This window comes from Pistacia vera, unplaced genomic scaffold (genome assembly GCF_008641045.1).
Source record: "Pistacia vera cultivar Batoury unplaced genomic scaffold, PisVer_v2 Contig217, whole genome shotgun sequence".
NCBI classification, from domain to species: domain Eukaryota; kingdom Viridiplantae; phylum Streptophyta; class Magnoliopsida; order Sapindales; family Anacardiaceae; genus Pistacia; species Pistacia vera.
The window spans coordinates 1710469-1718415 of NW_022196021.1; positions in this window are offsets into that span (position 1 = coordinate 1710469).

The window sequence follows — 7947 nt, forward strand, 5'->3', positions numbered from 1 at the left end:
TATTCCTCCTAGCCAGCTCATTCAAGTTGTTGAGATTGTTGCGAAAACTGGTGCTGAGGTTTGGTTCATTTCATTCGTCAATTTTTTGAATTACCTAGTTGGTGTTTTGGTTTGATTTTTTTATGTATCTTTGTTAGTGGTAATTTCATGGAGAAGCTGTAAGGTAGAGTTTGTGGAATTTGCTCTTTGTTTTTTGGGTTGATTGTTTTGTTTAATCAACAAGGTTGATTAGTTTTTGAAGTCTACAATGTTTTGGATTGTGAAGTTTAGAGACCGGCTTAAGTATAAGACGGAAATTCAGTTAAAAAACTGGGTACCCGGGAACCAAACCGAAAATTCAGTTCGGTTCAAAACTGGGTCACCCTTAAACCAGTTCAGTTACTAGGAACCTTTATAGGTTGAACCGAATTTCCAGTTCGGGTATGCGGTTTTGAACACTTTTAGTGAACATCAAAACAAAGTCACCATTGCACTTCAAAGAAGTAACTGTTTCCTAGCAATATTTGATACAGTTGTTTTGTTCATATTTTGTTTCAGGTATGAAAAAAGAGAAGCTCATTGTCGATGTTCGCGGGGTTGGGCTTGGGCCTGGGTTTAAGGCCCAACCTGTTTTCAGGCCCGGCTCGAAAATTTTAGTATTAATTATATTAAATTACCCTTATACTATATATATTTAATTACAAGATTATCCTACATATATGTATCATTTTTCACAAACCCTACATGGATGGATGGATGCACTCTGTGGAGAGTTATTTATATATTTGGTGAGTATTCAAAAATAAATTAAAATTTAAAAATTGTTTCTAGAATTAAAAATATAAAAAAAATTACAATTTATTAATATTTAAAAATTCACATTATAAAAATGGGCTGGCTTGGACTAGGCTTGAGGTTACAAAAAGCCCCTCAGGTCCAGCTTGGGCTTTACCTGTCATACCCATGACGGGCTTGGGCCTTTGTCATGAGGTCAGGCTTGGGCCTAGGCCAAGGGGTACCCGATCCCGGCCTGATCCATTGTCATCACTAGGTTAAACCGATCGGGTCTACAGGTCAAACCGGTGATGTAATCATGCTAACATCAGCCAAAAAAAAAAAAAAAACCACAAAATATTAACAATTTTGTAAAAACAAATCCTGCAACAATAATAAAAACATCAAAGTTTGACCCTTTTTAACCACTTACAATTTAAAAAGTCAATCCTCAAGCTTAAACTTCAAAGGCATGCAAAATTTCATAATATCAATCCACCAACCAGAACACAAAATTACAAAATATCAATCCATCAACCAAACCACCATCTATTAGCCATAAGTAAAATGATTTGAACCCAATTTTAATTGAATCAACTCCCATGAGTTCCATCATCCAACTCAATACCTACAAATGAATTAAAATACAACAAAAGAGTTAGAATAAAAAAATGGCATAAATTACTACATACAACTCATTTTAATTGGGTAACCATATCATAATTCATATAACTCATTTTAATATTGTCAAAGTGCACATAAGCAAATGTCACTAAACATTGATATTTTGATATATACGTTTATTGCCTACTGATCAAATTAATTTTTAAAATTAAGTTAAAATACATGATATATATATGGAGCTTAGTGCCTTTGCCTTGTGCGTACCCATTAGGTCTGATTTGTTAAGGCTAACTGGTGGCTCTCAATAGTCAACAACTCCGAAGATTCACAAATTTGTATTGATATAGACCCTCTAATCTAATCATGAGAATCTTTTTCAATAATATTTTAACTCTTAATTATATGATAAAGGATTTTCTTAACCATTTCAAAACTTTTATATATAAATCAGGAAATAGTAGAAGCAGTTTTAGAACAACACCTAAACACAAGCTAAAACAAAAGCTCCCAACAAAAACTAAAGCTAGAGCAAAAACCCAAGCTGAAACAAAAGCTCTTAGCATGCCTTTCCAAAAAATCACAACACCACCAAAACACACCCAAAAACTCCTGCTCACAAAGACACCCTTCTGCAACATAAACACAGAAACCCATCTGCAACACCCACAAACTACAGCAGCAACCACCAAAAAACCTTTTTACATAAGAAAACAAACCGGCTTTGGTGATTATTTGTAGTAAATAGCTACCTATAATCTACTGAAAACACTCCTCAACACAATCAACTCCAATCAAACACAAACAATAAATAAAAAATGAAGTTTTGAAGTTTAAATCTATATAATATTTAGATTGTTACATTAGCTTTGAAGTTTGAAGATTGAAAGGCCGAAAACAACTAGATCATTCAGTGGCTGGAGGTTGACGGAGGAGAAGATTGCTGATTGAAGATGAATGAAGGATGAAGTTAGCATTAGGAAGATGAACGAAGAAGAACCAAAGATGAAATTAGACAAAGAACCGAAGAAAAACTTAGAAGAATAATGGAAGGTTAACGAAATGAAGAAGAAGATCAAACCTGAAAGTTCGAATTGAAGAATGAAGATGAACTGAAGAAGAATGCAACGACGGCAGGAAAACTGCAAAATATCATATGAAATCGAAATTAAATGAGGGAGAAATGGGTTTAATTTAGGGTTATTTTAATTGGATCGGTTTTATGTACGATCCGGTTCGACTGCCGGTCTGTCACTGTACAAGCGGTCTAATAAAAAATGAGTTTTATAACTCAGTGAACCGACTATCTCTCCGAAACCCGGTAGGACCAATCCCACTAGCCGGTTTGGTATGGGTTTCAAAACATTGCTTAATTTCTGTTTTTATTTTGATATATTGAATGTTACAACTGCAAGGACATAAATTTGGCTCCTAAAGAACCACAAAGAAGAAGTTCAAAAATTCGAAAGAACCATGAAAAAGAAAAAGAGGTTGCAAAATAATGGAGCCCAGAAGTTTTCCAAGAAGGATAACCATGAGAAGAAAGTGCAAATGGTAGCTATTGAAGAAGTCCAATTCACCAAACATTTTTTCACTATGTTAGTGGTCAAGCAAGTAGTTGATTTGCAAAAAATAAAGAACTAGTTTAAATTTAGTGGTGTCACTTGTAGGCAAGATGAGAATGCAATTTGCAAGCTAGCGATGGAAGAAGTGTTTAGTAGAACGGATGCATATGTCCAATCAATTATGCAATTTGCAAGCTAGTAATTGAAGAAGTCTTGAGTAGAGTGGATGCATATGTCCAATCAATTATGCGGCTATGCATGGTAATCTGACCTGTTGTGTTTGTCCTACAATAGATTAATATCTAGTACTAGTAGTGAGATAGAGGCCTCTTCATAATTTTAGAAGGTCGATATTTTCGAAACTTTAAAAGATTGATATTGCTTTCAAGTGTGTATATATGTTGATGATAATGGAAATCAGTTCATAGTGTTGTTAACAAAAGACATCAAAATTCTAATTTCTCAGCAACTTTAGTGTCAGCCTGTGCCTATGATTGTGTTGCAGATTGATAGGACCTCATTGATAAGTGCTACAAGATCTCGGGCATTGGAACCCACGGTTATGGACTTGAATCCATTAGTATGAAACATTTTCTCGTCTCAGTGAAATTCCCTAGTACATAAAAGAGTGAAAAAATACCCATGGTTATAGACTCAAATCCATTAGCACAAAAAATTTTCTTTTCCACGTGAGATCCTTTAGTATATTCGTATCTTTGTTAGTGGTAATTTCATGGAGAAGGTGTAATGTAGAGTTTGTGGAATTTGCTCTTTGTTTTTGGGGTTGACTGTTTTGTTTAATCAACAAGGTGGATTGGTTTTTGAAGTCTGTAATGTTTTGGATTGTGAAGTTTAGAGATTGGCTTTAGTATAAGAAGGAAATTTGGTTCAAAAATCGGGTACCTAGCAACCAAACCAAAAATTCAATTCGGTTCAAAACCAGGTCACCCTCAAATCGGTTCGGTTACTGGGAACCTTTATAGCCTGAACCGAATTTTTCGGTTTGGGTACACGATTTTGAACACCTTTAGTGAACAAGTCAGAACAAAGTCACCAGTGCACTTCAAAGAAGTAACTATTTCCTAGTAATATTTGATACAGTATTAACAATTTTGTAAAAACAAACCCTGTAACAATAATAAAAACATCAAAGTTTGACCTTTTTTAACCACTTACAATTTACAAAGTCAATCCTCAGGTTCAAACTTCAAAGGCATGCAAAATTTCATAATATCAATCCACCGGTCAGCACACAAAATTACAAAATATCGATCCATCAACCAAACCACCATCCATCAGCTAAGTAAAATGATGTGAACCCAATTTTAATTGAATCAACTCCCATGACTCCCATCATCAATCTCAATTCTTACAAATGAATTAAGATACAACCAAAGAGTTAGAATAAAAAAATGGCATAAATTACTACTTACAACTCATTTTAATTGGGTAACCATATCGTAATTCAGATAACTCATTTTAAATTGTCAAAGTGCACATAAGCAAATGTCACTGAACATTGATATTTTGATAACCAAATTAATTTTTAAAATTAAGTTAAAACACATGAAAGTATATGTATATGGAGCTTAGTGCCCTTGCCTTGTGCGTACCCATTAGGTCTAATTTTTTAAGGCTAACTAGTGGCTCTCAACAGTCAACAACTCCCAAGATTCACAAATCTGTGTTGATATAGACCCTCTAATGTAATCATGAGAATCTTTTTCAATAATATTTTAATTCTTAATTATATGATAAAGGATTTCTTAACCATTTCAAAAGTTTTATATATAAATCAAGAAATAGTAGAAGCATTTTTAGAACAACACCTAAACACAAGCTGAAACAAAAGTTCCCAGCAAAAACTAAAGCTAGAGCAAAAACCCAAGCTAAAACAAAAGCTCCAAGCATGTCTTTCCAAAACAAATCACAATAGCACCAAAACACACCCAAAAACTCCTGCTCACAAAAAACACCCTTCTGCAACCTAAACACAGAAACCCATCTGCAACACCCACAAACTACAACAGCAACCACCAAAAAACATTTTTACATAAGAAAACAAACCAGCTTTGGTGATTATTTGTAGTAAATAGCTACCTATAATCTACTGAAAACACTCCTCAACATAATCAACTCCAATCAAACATAAACAATAAAGAAAAAATGAAGTTTTGAAGTTTAAATCTATATAATATTTAGATTGTTACATTAGCTTGGAAGTTTGAAGATTGAAAGGCCGAAAACAACTAGATCATTCAGTGCCTGGAGGCAGACGGAGGAGAAGATTGCTGATTGAAGATGAATGAAGGATGAAGCTGGCATTAGAAAGATGAACGAAGAAGAACCAAAGATGAAATTAGACAAAGAACCGAAGAAAAACTTAGAAGGATAATGGAAGGTTAAAGAAACGAAAAAGAAGATCAAACCTGAAAGTTCGAATTGAAGAATTAAGATGAACTGAAGAAGAATGCAACGACGGCAAGAAAACTGCAAAATATCAAATGAAATCGAAATTAAATGAGGGAGAAATGGTTTTAATTTAGGGTTATTTTAATTGGACCGGTTTTATGTCCGATCCGGTTGGACCGTTGGTCTGTCACTGTACAGGCGGTCTAATAGCAGTCTGAAACAGTTTGATTGTTAAAAATGAGTTTTATTACTCAGTGAACCGACTATCTCTCCGAAACTCGGTCAGACAGGTCCCACCAGCCGGTTTGGTCTGGGTTTCAGAACATTGCTTAATTTATGTGTTTATTTTGATATATTGAATGTTACAATTGTAAGGACATAAATTTGGCTCCTAAAGAACCACAAAGAAGAAGTTAAAAAATTTGAAAGAACCATGAAAAAGAAAAAGAGGCTGCAAAATAATGGAGCCCATAAGTTTTCCAAGAAGGATAACCATGAGAAGAAAGTGCAAATGGTAGCTATTGAAGAAGTCCAATTCACCAAACATTTTCTCACTATGTGAGTAGTCAAGCAAGTAGTTGATCTACAAAAAATAAAGAAAATAATACTAGTTTAAATTTAGCGGTGTCACTTGTAGGCAAGATGAGAATGCAATTTGCAAGCCAGTAATGGAAGAAATGTTTAGTAGAACGGATGCATATGTCCAATCAATTATGCAATTTGCAAGCTAGTAATTGAAGAAGTCTTGAGTAGAACGGATGCATATGTCCAATCAATTATGCGGCTATGCACAATAATCTGACCTGTTGTGCCTGTCCTACAATAGATTAATATCTAGTACTAGTAGTGAGATAAAGGCCTCTTCATAATTTTAGAAGGTTGATATTTTCGAAAGTTTAAAAGATTGATATTGCTTTCAAGTGTGTATATATTTTGATCATAAAGGAAATCAGTTGAAAGTGTTGTTGACAAAAGACATCAAAATTCAATTTCCTCTAATTCCTCAGCGACTCTAGTGTTAGCTTGTGCCTATGATTGTTTTGCAGATTGATAGGGCCTCATTGGTAAGTGCTACAAGATCTCGGGTATTGGAACCCATGGTTATGGACCCGGATCCATTAGTATGAAATATTTTCTCGTCCCAATGAAATCCCCTAGTATATAAAAGAGTGAAAAAATACCCATGGTTATAGACTCAAATCCATTAGCACAGAAAATATTCTTTTCCACGTGAGATCCTTTAGTATACGAACGGGTGAAAAAGTGTTTTCGCTATTATGAAATAAGAAACTTTCATATTTTAATGTATGTATTTAATTTATTATGGGCTATTAGAGTGAGATCTACTTTTTGGGGACTATGAGTCGAATCAATAACAATAATATTTCTAATGGAACATCTTTCACAATCTTAGGAGAGAGAGTTTGCTAATAGACCAAGGGATAAGAAATTCAACTCATTCACATCTAGATCATAAATGTTTGGAATCCAAATTATGCAAAGAGACTATGATGACCTTTTCATATTAGAATCTTATTTGTTTAATCACAAACATATTCTACCTTTAAAGAATCTTATTATTATAATATAATGTATATTTAATTAAAACATGTTAAGAAAATCCAATTAGCTAAATACATTTTATAAAAGATATTGTCAACCGACATTTAAAGTGATAACAAATTATTAAATTAGATCTTTGTTCAACTTTATTATTAATTTTCAAATTCAATGATTGCTACCCAACAAAAGAGCGAAAAATACAAAATCCAATTCAACATTGTAGCTTTTTGTTCTCCAATAATTTATTAGAAGTTACTGAAAAGTGAGAATAAAAAGTGCATTCTAGATTTTTTGTTTTTCTTAGGAGCGGTTAACAATCCTCTCAGTCTGCATAAATCCATGTTACTGTATTTGAAGTGCACGATAAATCTATCAATGATTAGAAAATGCATTTCAGTAACACACATTCGATCTTCTCTCTTGCAATACATGAGAACAATTCCATCTGCAATGATATCTTATACAGTTCTACATTAACCTATAACAATATTTGATATTTTACCTTACAATTCAGGTTTAGATATTTTTCAATTTAACTGCTTGGTCTGGCATGCATGGCTAAAGTAGCTTAAAGCCATTAATGACAACATCGAGTTACAATGGAAGCTGTCATCAAAATTGAGAACACTGATGAACAAATAAAAGTAAAAAAAACAAATAAATTAATGCCGTCGATAGTTAGTAATTCAAAATAAACTTAAAAGTGATTATATTTCTATTTTCGAGTCAGTTCCAATACTCTTCTCTAAGCTCAAACTCTTTACGATTCAACACTATATAAACTCAGGAATTTCATGCTGCCCATGCAGGCACTTAAATTCACTTTTATTGCTGATTGAAGTTTTTTGGTACTTCACTTAGTGTGGACAATAGTGGGATCATGCTCATGCAATCTAATTTTCAAACTTTGGAAATCATATTCATGGGATGTCTTGTTCTTATTGTTAGGTGGGCCAATGAAGCATGCTTTGATAATTGATATATTTTCATTAATTTAATTAAATGGGCCCTTAAAACTGTAGTTTTCAAGATA